Consider the following 12,030-nt stretch of genomic DNA (forward strand, 5'->3'; position numbering starts at 1 on the left):
GTCTATCCTGACCAAATGAGAAGTTCAAACCATGTGTGGTCAGCTCAGGACCAGCACCACACCCTCCAGTTTAAGAGGATAATGGATATTGATTGCAGTGGGCTGCAAGGAGCTACAGCAGTACAGCAGTATTGATATCAGTGATGTAAGCAGCTGTCAGAGCCATAAAAACTTTCAGCTGAGGGCCATGCTGCAAGAGGTCAAAGCGCCTGGCAGAGGACAAGCAGAGACAGTCCAGGGCTGACGTTGTTGTACCTGCCACACAGATGGGTGCAGCAAGGGGACTTGTTTTACTTGCACTGCGCCCACTGGTGTGTTCATGCAAAGCTGAACCTCGCATGTCCACAATTAGAAAGGGCAGGTTTGAGCTCCTGCTGGGAAGGGCAAATCCCATCTTGGAAGGTGTGAACTTAGAGCATTTCCTTGTTTGAGTCCCAGCCTCAACAGAGACCAATTCAGGACTATCAAGGAATCCTGAATAATCCTCCCAGACCAAAGCACTTAGGCCTTGGGGCTTTGCTGCATAAGTGAATTCCACTTAGTGCTGATTGTAAGAAAAAGAGAAAGTTAGTTGTATAGATTTACTACACAAATGAAGCAGAATAGTATGGATGCAGGCCTGTCCACTTTCCAGAAAATAATTAAGATCCTGCCAAGGTCTGCTACTTCAAGATCTCTCAATGCATGATTTAGCTGAAGCATTAGTGACCTGAAGGAAAGAGAAGGAGGAAGGGAAGCAGCTGCCCGATCTTTCCACTGAATGGAAGTCAAGACTGGCTCAGAAACAATAACTCCATTGACTCAGGAAAATAAATATACATTCATTCAGAAAGATTATCTAATCAGTCTAGGTCTAGGCATTAGGTCAGTGGATTACCTCAGCCGATCGCCAGTCTCCATAAATCCTGCATCTCCGAGAAGGAACAAATTAAGAACATTCACATTCCAGGACCACAGCACTTTTACAGTCCTCACGATAGCCAAAAAGAAAAAGCTGGGTGTAAAACTGCATCTCTGTAGCCAAATTACACACAAAGCGAGTTGTAAATCAGCTTCACCCCAGGGAAGGCAAAGCTGTAAACTACCTATCATTTTACATGGCTACACATAACCATCATGGCGGAGGAAACCCAAAAAGGTCAAGAAATTTTTCTAAACTACCTCTATCTCTGGAGTAGCTCAAGAAGCCATGTAATCTAAAGTCCTCTGATAGTGTCTCTGCTGTCTTCTTTTTTTCCTTATGGAAATGAACATGTAGCTTTCTAACTGCCTTCAGCTTCTGTTGAATTAAACACATTCCAGTGTCTCTAGAGCAGCACTTAGGCAATTGCGCTTCCCCTGCTTTCTCCTGGGTAATTCTTCTGGGGGAAAGAATACATAACGAACCCCTCAGCTGACAATTTGGGAGGCCTGCCACTGGTTATTGCCATCAGTTATTTTTCAACTGATTCAACAGTGTGTGATAACACAAGGGCTGAATGCTTGTAGCTACTCCTTTTCAGAAAACAGAATTTTCTCAAAGTCTTCCTCTTAAATCCTAGAGATTACCCAAAAGTTTCCAGTAACCTACTGGAGACCAACTCAAAACTCAAAAAAATACAAATAATAGTAATATATTTTTTGCAATATTCAGTATTCCTTTCTCAAAATAACCATGCAAATGAAATTGCAGTGCAACTGACTGAAACTTTCTACAATTGCTTCAGGTTCATAAACATTTAATGAACTCAGATTAAATTTCAATTACAATGCAAGCACTTCCATGAGCAGCAGAATGAAAGATACTGCTCTCCTCTGGCTTTGCACTTGCAGTCAAGATTCCCTAGGACCTAAGGAGATACAAACTCCACCTGAACATGATGCCCTAGGTGGGACATTCTCTGTCCTCAAAGACTGCTAATACCTAAGGAGCCTTTCCCATAGTGAGAACAACAGCCCATCTTCCATTGCTACCAATGTCAACAGAACAACTTGACCAGTGGAACCACAATAGAGCATAGCCTGACACAGACATGAAAATCATGCAGAGATGTGTGATCATAAAAAGCCTGTTTCCAAAACAGGCTAAAAATTAGGTTCTCTGTGCACAGTGAAAGCCAACAATAGGGGAAGGCCAAAGTACGTGAACAGAAATTGATATATGGCTTGGTGGTGAACCATTGGTGTTCCTGTCTGCCACAAAAAGTCTTCTCCAGCTCCTAGATAAGCTGCCCTCTATAATAGTTGCTTGATTTTCCATCTGCTTTAGCTAAAGCTCTTTCATCTGTCACCTTGCATACTGTTTCTTTCTCTCTTTCAGCTGCTAGAGAGCTCACCTTCTCCTTGCACTGCAGACACATTGCCTATTCTGATCCCTTCGCTAATTCTCATTAGTGATGGCATTCACAGCCCACACGGTCACTCCAGCAGAGCAGGCAGACCCCCCCCCCCGCCCCTGCTTTCAACTCCCCCTTGGCTCTCCCCAAGCCCCTCAACCTCCCTTCTGCCAGGTCAGAGCTCTTCAGCTGGGCTCACACTGCCCCCTGTCCTCAGCCAGGTCTCTCACCCTTCAACTCCTTGAATCACAACTTGTTCCTCCGGATGATGCACCAGTGCCTCACATTGTGCTTCTTTGTCATCTTTACATTGTATGTTCCTTTCAGCAGTGAATATAGGTTATTTATGTTGCACACAGTGCCCTGCAAATGTAGGGGACTATTCTAATGTGAGATAAATAATTACTATAATTAACAGGAAGAAAAAAAAACCTCCTGGCAATTTGTCACAACTAAACATCTCTTTCCTTGCTAGATATTTTCATATTTATGTCATGTACATAGATCCCTTTTGCCTCTGTGTAGGGACCTGCATCTCCCATTAGCAGTAATGGGAATTATGTGTGTTCACTGAGGGGAGACTGTAGTCTACCCTAGCTGGTGCGCTGTGCTAGCTGTGTTTTATTGGATCATATGGAGCATGAAAAAAAAAATAATAAAAAAATCTTTTCCATCTTCATTGTTCAGAGAAATATGTAGGAAGCCCCCGAACACAATCATGCTTTTAATTAAGTGCTATTTGCAGGTGCTATTTCTCTCCAATTTCCTATAGCCATTTCTAAAAGAGCAATAACAAAAAATAATCTAAAAAAAAATAAAGTGATTAGGGATAAAAATTAGCTAGTTACTAGACTGATGAGAAATTAAAAAAATGAGCAATTTTAATAAACTACTTTTTAAAACTGTAAATGTCCTTGTATGAGTAGACGCTGAAAAATACTAAACTTCATTTCACTATCAATTTTCTGATTCATCTGAAGAAGTTCATTATCTGTTAAATTGAAGGCAAGCCTCCCACAGAGGAATGCTATCTAAAGATGGATGTGTTTGTGTGTGAAAGGATAGCCTTTCTTAGCTGTTTATCAAAAAGACAGTCATGGACTAGTTACTATATACTTCACTACTTCATAAATATAACACACGGTATATATGTACAATCATATGATGGTGGTTCATTTTTGTCATCTGATTTTGGCACATTAATACAAATTTAGTCCAAACATCTAAAGTTATGCTGCTAGGAATGTTGCCATCTGGTTTTAATGAATATCTGGGGTCCATTTTTCAGTTAAGCTTTTCTTATTGTGTTGTGTGTTGCCTTTTCCAAGCTATCTGCATAATTGCTTAAAGATTTTACTGCAAAATTAATATCCTCACTGTGAATGAGAGAGAAGGGCAAAAACCAGGATGACAAAGGCTGAAATGAGGTGAAAGGCAAATTCAATTTTTCCTTGCACCATAGAAACCTCGTCAGGACTAGCTTTATCTGGTAATCCACATTTAAACTTTAACCTGTAGGGGGGCTCTTTGTGTTAGTTAATGTAAGCATAAAAAGAGTCTGAACCACTAATCAGATTAATCATATTTTGTGAGACTCAAAAGCTTCATTAAAAGGACCTCGTTTCCAAGCTACACATTTCAGAAAGAGAAAAAAAGTTGGCTATGAAAAGGAAAGAGTAACACTGAAATTCAAAAAGACACAGACTGTGTGTCTCCTGGAATTAAACCAAACAGAGTAAGAACTGGAACAACACCCACCTTCATAAAATACACCTTGACCATGCCAAAATAATTGGGACATTTTGTTATGGAAATTATGCATTCCCTACATTTACAAGCTTTATCTTACGCACAAGAGAGAACTATTTATTAGATAAACACAATAAACATCTTCTCTTTTCTAATGTTTATGGAAGTCTCCCTTTCCAGTGATGCAATCATATTCCCCAAGTATTTCAGGTGACCCCTCAGAGACAAGAAAAGGTGAATAAGAACTTGAACCTGTCATTTATAGACAGGTTATTTACAATCATGCTAGAAACATCCCAGTTCCCTAAAGAGCATGAAAGCAAGAGAGCAAGATCCTTTCCCAAGTTAGTGCAGCATTGTGTTTCCTTTCAAAAACAAAATTACTCTATATTGTAATAAGCAAATAGTTTGCCACAAATGAAGCTTCAACAAACTTTTGTCCATGTCTATGGAATAGAACGTCAGAATCCCAATTTCAAAATTTTAGTCATCATGCTCAACAAGAAGAATTTTCACTTAGGACAGCATGAAGTCTCAGCTTACCCTGCATCACTGCGGAGTTAGCGAACATCTTAAATCACAGTGAGCAAATGAAACACATTAAAGTAGTTAAATAGATTATACTGTAGGGAGAATTTAAGAGGTAGGGAAAGAAATCAAGACATGACATCACTGGGATGATCACTTGAAATTACAGACACCAATTTTCCAACCATGGAAGAGGGAAATGGGCATAGCCTCACCTTTATTTTCCAGGCAAGATGGAGCATCCTCATGCTGCATCACAGCCAAATTGTTTCCTTGTATTTCATCATTACATTTACATTTTTCTCTTTCAACAACTTGACAAGATCACTTTGTGATCCTGCAAGTTCTGTGATCCTGTACAATAAGTCAGCTCACTCCCAAGCCATTTAGTTAACCTAGAAACACATTTTAATGCTTTCACTGAGAACTCCACTCCACAAGGGGTTAAACAAATTCATTATTTTATAAATGCCTACTTACTGACTTTTGTCCATAATTTTACAGAGACTATACAGCCTGACTCAAAAGGCACTGCTCATACTGTTAAGTAAAGCAGGTGAGGGATGAGGAATCTTCTGCAGGAAAAACAATCACCAAGAAGTTGTCATTGCCCTGTCAAGCTCAGAAGGGAAGGGCACAGTTTGGGCGGCTAAAGCCCTTTTCCATCTTCACTTCTGGGAGCTGATGTCCATATTGCATATGCTGTAGAGGCTTGAAAGAAAACACAACCGCCCAACTTCTCTACACTCCACAGGCCTTATACTGCACACACAGTTTTATCATCACAACTTTCATTTTATGACTGCATTCCTGAGCATGTGCCATTGTGTGCCCTGAGGTCTTCAATGTTCCTTCATCAAACCAAGCAGCTGTCGAAATGTGCCTCAGCTCTGTCCAGCACACATTCTCCAGCTTTCCCTTCCAAGGAAAAGGAGGGGAGAAAGACTGGTGGATGCCAAGGTCTTGCTCCAGTGAGGAGCTGGGGCCTGGCCAAGGACAGATTTCTGGGTTCTTAGTGTAAATGTAGACTATGATACCATTGAAATCCTCAGAAAATATCACGAGTCTAAGTTATTTTGAAGCTGACTTCAGCTCGTCTGCAACTGAATAAATCTGAAGGAAGTGCACTGCCTTCAGTAGAACATTTCTTAGTCTTAGCCAGAGCAATTTGAAGCAGAATTTGGCCCTTTAGATAATAAGCAAAAAGTGCCACCCTAAAAGTATAGGCACAAAGAGCCTAAACATAAAGAGAATCATTCACAGATCTGGCCCACAGCTAAGAATTTAAATAACCCAAAGCTAACTCCAAAACTGAGATATTTTAAATAAGGGAAATAAAAAAAAAGCACTAGGATTCACATTATTTTGTGTGGGATGAGGTTTCCTCAGCCTTCCTGCCTCACCTTGCTTGATGGTAAATTCAGATGGAAAACACTCTCCAAGTGTGTAAAATCCCATGCCCAGGAGTTTGTGTTGGTGACCCTCGCTCACCTACACTCTTTGGTCACCAGGTGGTCCTCCTGGCTGTACTTCATTTGCAATTCAACCAGCAGGGTGCAGGGGGGAGAGTCAGGAGCCCCTCTCCCTCACAGCACTGTCAGACCTGCACAGAGTTTGAGTCACCCTCGTGCCACTCATGCTTCCAGAGGGCATGTCCATTACCTGAAAGATGCAGCAAACTTCAATGGCTGAAAGGGTTCAAGCTACTCTCATTATTACACACAAAATACTATACTCAAGAAAAAATTTTGTTTGAATTCTGGGCTCAGGTAGGTAGTGACATCTACTGAGACCATTTAAAAACAGAAAAACCAACAAACAAAACCGCCAATTCAAATATGCCTGCGTTTGTTCAAGTAGAATGATGACAGTCACCAGTGTACGCACATTTCATGATCTGTTGTTCACAAAGATCTCAAGAATATATGTGAAGAGCTGATGTTAATCATTTACGAATATCTGATCCTGCTAAGCTTTACATTTGTAAATCCAAGCAACTCAGGGACTGCTGAGACTGTTACCCAAGCTAGATGAGAAGGTCGGGTCCAGATTACCTGAGCTGTATAATGTCATTTGTCTCTGCTCAATCCATTATAGATTTTTCCTTCTTCAGGAAGAACAGCTATTTAACCCTGTCAACAATATATTTGAGTATACATTTGAATATCCTTTGAGATAATCCAGATTTGGCTGCAAATACTGATCTCCAATGGAAAGCAAAACAAAAAACAAAACAAAAAACAAACAAACAAACAAACAAAAAAAAAACCAAAAACCCAACCCTCTCTCTTCTGTAGTTCTAGACTCAGCAGATCATTAGTTAGGTAAAGATCTTTTGATCATTAACAGCTCCTTGGTAAGATATTTACACACAAGCCACATTAGCCACAAGGCTAATGATGCCCTAAGTCACTTTTGTTTCTTTTCTTCAGCTTTCCTCTCTCGAAGTTAAAACTCACCCGAAACAAAACAGTGCTGCTGAGCTTTGTGGCATGATGGAAGAAGAGTCCGTGGCACCCTAAGGCCTGATAGTATAACCAAGAGAGTGGGGCAGGGAAACACACCGGTGACTGCTTGGCAGGGTTTCTCAACTACTTGGCGTGTGTGAAGGTAGCTTCATATCTATGAATATTGCACAGTCAGATCCTCTGCTCTGTTCTGAGATCTTAATATTCCAGATGGGGACAAAAGTATAAATATTTCTACACTTAAATTGCAGGATTTAAAACATTATAAATCCAGTTATATATATCTAGTAGGCTTTAAGACACAAAGCACCACATGGCAAACTCCAACAAGGGAAGAGTGCAACCAGCTCCCTTTACTGTCTGTGCTGCCCTAAACACAGGGAGGATTCCCATCCTTTAAAATTAGATAAAAGTGACTGCATTGGGAAATGCAAAACTCATTCTCATAGCTCAGTGAGGTTTTGCAGAGAAAGTCTAAATCTAAACACATGGCTAGGAGTGGGCTTCAGTGGGTGTCACAGCCAAAAATATAGAAAGTGATCATTCTTTGAGTCTCATAAAAGATTTGGAGGGGAACAGAGTACAAAAGATCAGGACAGTTCCCCAGGTTGCCTGGATAAAATCCAGGCTAACTCCCAGTTGTTTGGATCTCTGTTTACCCTTGCAAATCAAAGGAGACAGTTCACTGGAGAATCCAGTGGTTCACTATATTTCAGAATGTTATTTCAGCTGGAGACTCAATGGACAAACTTTGAGCTGTTCTGCAGCTGTAAACGTGTATAATATCTTAGGCTTTTAACGACAAAGTGGCAATGTATCCTTGAGACATTATGTTGAGGTGGTATTTCTGTGTTATATTCAGATGATCAGAGTAATAGAATAGTTTTCTATTGTCTGAAATCCTGTTGAATGAAACAGCTCATTGGGTATTTTTCCGGCGTTTGGCACTGAAAGAGTATTTTTAAGAATTATTCTAGTTATGGTCCCATCTGCATCCTATACTACTGTTACTGCAAAAAGGAAAGAGAAACAGAACTACGCAATAACAGAGGAAGGACAAGCAGACAAAAACCCATACTCTTAGTATTTCTATCTCTCATCTATGAAAACAGATTTCTAAATATTATCTTTGAGAGGCTGCTCTTCACTTGTGATGAGTAAGCACTGGAATTTGTTCTATTGAAATCATAGTTTGGGCACATTGCTAATTCACATTTGCAAGCCAGTATCACCTAAATTACAGTTTTATGATGCACTCTTAGGAAGAGAAGGTTACTTGATTTTAAGTGGGAATGCAGTAGACAGTCTAGTTCTAGAAATTTATTCACTGAGGAAAAGTTGCTTTTAAAAGTCACATTGTCTAGAGAAACAGAGCACTATCTTTTAGACAATTCTATCACAGGCCTTAATAGTAGTCAGTACTTAGCAAGCAGCTTTTTTACAATGAAGTAAATAAATTAGTAAATTAGATTACAAACAGACCTCAGTCACTATATTACAACCCCCTCTGTTTCTCACTTATCTCTTGAGTTGCAACTTCTATACTTTTACACGGTTAAACTCTTTCTCCATAAAAGATTTGCCAGTTGCTATATTAAAACCTTTGTATTACCATGCTCCACCTCTAGGCTGTATCAACTTGCTACACACATGCAGAACTAAGTTTAACCAGGTTTGTGCCAAGTAAGCCAGTGACATTAGTGTCAGTACTGATGGCTTTACGACCTTGGTGAAAATACAGTGAGCTTAGAACTAAAGATATGAAGTGCTTCCTGAATATCAAAGCATTACTTTATTGTAAGGAAAAAATATTGCCTAGTGCTTAACAGAACCTTCTCTTACCCTTCACCCAGTAGCTCCCACAGCTCTCCGTATAGATGGATCTTCAGTCTTCTCAAAACAACAATCACACGGGTGAATTTTCCAGGAACTTTTCAAGCCAGCACAAAATTATTTTTCAAAGTTATCCTGAGGAAAACATATAAAAGGGCTTCAATGCAGTACAACTTTTCACATCTAGGAGAGGAAAACAAACAGGTCCCAGTGAAAATCAACAACTTTACTTAAACGGTCAGGTACGTGCAGTGCTTTGCTCAGCTGGCTGGGGGTGGGTCACCTGCAGAGGAGTTTGGAGGGTCTCTCCAAGAATGGGAAGTTAGGATTAGAAATGCGCCTGACTTAAGAGGGGGTTTTAAGCAATTAACTCCACAAGTGAACAAAAGTGAAGCACAAAGAAGCACTAATGGGAGGAGATCATTAATGCAATCCATCCACATTCTCCATCTATACGCTCATTACCTGCTGACAACAGCAGTAGGATTTGCCCATATGAGGAAACGGACCAAAATAGCTGTTGCAGAATAAGTCATTCTTCAATAGCCTTCTGTTTGTCCCTGTGTGGACACTGTAGGAATAATTAGTGCACTTATTCTGCTCTAGAATAATCAGTGCACTAATTATTCCAGACTAAAGTGTCCTTTATTCCAAAACACTTTGTCCACAAGGGGAGCTATTGAAGTAGCTGCGCTCACTGCTCCATTTCCATGTGTAAGGACGTGCTCTGTGCTGCCGGAATAACTGCACCCTCGGACTGTAGGAGCAAAGCAAATCATAGGCAAGTTTTGACTCTCCCAGCGTTCATGCTGATTTGCTGAAGGAAGTAAATATATGGAGTTGTTGTGAAAGCAGGATTCAGCTGCAAGGCAGTCAATGAGCTCCTCTTTCACAAGCTTTTCCATTATAAAAACTTTTCATTCATATTTGAGTCCACATTTATTTAATGACTAGCATACAGAAGGTGACAGGGCAGATGAGATGTTCCATTCTTTTGCAAACTGTGAAATGCTGAAATTGGATAAGCATATTGTATAATTAGCTAATTTGATGGGGTAGATTTATCCAGTCTACCTATCAAGAAACACCACTGCTGTAGCAGTTTTTCATGATGCAAGACAATTCAACTGGAGACCAACATGCCCAGAGTGTGACCCCACAAAGCATTTCAAATACTTTTAAGATACAGGAAGGAAATGCTGGTGTTAGGTTTTACTAAACTGTGAGGAGAATGCCAATGCCTTGGCCTACTCTCCTTTGAGCCCATCAGCATCACAGAGTACAACCAAAGGCAGATTTAAATTTCCACCCTTTTATTTTAAATTCTCTTTCTACTTTGTGAAATTGGATACAAGATATTTGCATGCAATAAATAATACTCTACTTCTGTGTTTTATACAGGTTGCCTTGTCTCAACATCCATCCCCTCCCTTTGCCTCACCAGAATAAAAACAAATGCTGTTTGGGATTAATTTCACAATAATTGGCATTATTGTTCAGGACATATTTTCAATAGTCACGGGATGTTATCTGTTAGGGTTTTACTGATCTTTACACTGTCTGGCTAAGTTCTAAGTTGTTGCCTGATATTTCTCAAAAGAGATTCATCGCCTCAAACCTTTCAGCCCCTTCTCACAGTATTATTTTGCAATTCATTCAACAGACTTTGATCTAGAAGTTTATTTACTCCAAGATACACTCTTTGCCATTACCTGTCCCAAATTTATTGTAATAAAATGTTATGCAATCTGTTGGAAACTGACTAAATTACACTGACTTTTATCATATTATATGCCCAGAATTCTGCATAGAAAAATGTTATTAAAGAGTTCCTAGTGGAAGAAAATACAACACATCTGTAGCTCCAAAAAGCTCTGTTGATGGATTACCAAAATAATAGAGCAAATTTGATTTGTGACAAATATCATCTATTCTATTTAATGCTCATAAGACAGCTTTTAGTTGCTAGTAATTCTCATAATAAGTTTTTCCTAAATTAGAGATTCTGTTCATTTACAAGATTGATGCAATTAGAAATACAAGATGTTCTGTATTGTTAGCTAAGTCTGTTATTATCCCATGCTTCTCATGTAGCAGGTCTACTCTGAATTGAACTAAATTATGAGTTAAGAACTGAAAACACTGCCGCTTTTACTTCTTGCTGCCCGTTACTTTATAAATAAATACTTTAAATTACAAAATTGTTCTAGAAGAAATAGGAATTATGTTGAAAGTACCCCACTGCTGCTGTAACAGTTTCAGATTTATTGAAACCTTCTCACTGTATTACAATAGCTCCTGCTGTTTTACCTGGACTACAGCAATCCCAGACTCCAGCCTTGTCGTTTTTTTTTAATATTTCAAACTATCGGGATAAAAAACAAAACCAAATTCTTCTATCTTCAAGTTTTTTATTGGAATCAGAGCAGAAATGCTAAGATGAAATTTTAAAATGCCCCTTTCTCATTTCTAATAGGTTGGCTAAGGGATAAGTTCTGCACTTATCTCTGATTTTAAAGGATCTAATTTTATTTTATCTGTATTTATTAAGGCCAACTCTAGCACAGCAGCACAGAAGATACAGTGAGAGAAGAAAAATTTTTAGCATTAAAACAGCACAGAACTTGGGGAGACATACGTCCCCAACTGCAGCCATCCTACAGCTAGAGATGTGCTCTTACAGTCGTTCTTATGAGGAAGTTTCACATCAAATTTCTGGATCTTATTGTCATAATCATTAAAGTGAGAATACAGGCTCTGGAGATTGCATTTACTGTTGTACGAAAGCATGCTGAAGTTTCAAGTGTTCACATAATTTCACTATCCTATTGCTTTAGCACAGGATCATTCTTATTTTGTTTTGGACAAAGAATTTTAAAATGAAAGCTTTGTGATGACCCACCTCCTTCCTTATAAACACACAAACCTTTGTGCTCAAACTGTGCCAGGAATTTAGAATACCTCGTTTTAAATTGCTTCTTCTCCCCTTCCTCTCATATACATTTATGTACATATACGCATTTAAAATGCACATCTAAAATGTAGATTACAAACATTACAGACTACAGCACTTCTATTCACCATTGCTTCACAGATAATAAAGTATAACAAACATATAAAGTAGTAAAGGCTCTAGG

General features: G+C 39.2%; 1 long non-coding RNA gene across 44 annotated transcripts in view; it reads right to left on the reverse strand.

The window, feature by feature from the left end:
- The window catches only part of LOC104912536 (uncharacterized), a 376,736-nt gene that overhangs the window by 145,312 nt on the left and 219,394 nt on the right, over window positions 1–12,030 (reverse strand). For 34 of the 44 annotated variants that reach the window (XR_014885700.1, XR_014885701.1, XR_014885693.1 and 31 more), the window contains one exon: window positions 8,903–9,076. The exons of 2 other annotated variants lie outside the window; for them this stretch is intronic. This is a non-coding gene — a long non-coding RNA (uncharacterized LOC104912536). The remainder of the gene's footprint in view (window positions 1–8,902; window positions 9,077–12,030) is intronic. 8 more of the 44 variants (XR_014885657.1, XR_014885659.1, XR_014885660.1 and 5 more) reach the window with 1 other exon arrangement.

The sequence above is a fragment of the Meleagris gallopavo genome, chromosome 11 (assembly GCF_905368555.1).
Source record: "Meleagris gallopavo chromosome 11, MGAL_WU_HG_1.1, whole genome shotgun sequence".
Taxonomy (NCBI): domain Eukaryota; kingdom Metazoa; phylum Chordata; class Aves; order Galliformes; family Phasianidae; genus Meleagris; species Meleagris gallopavo.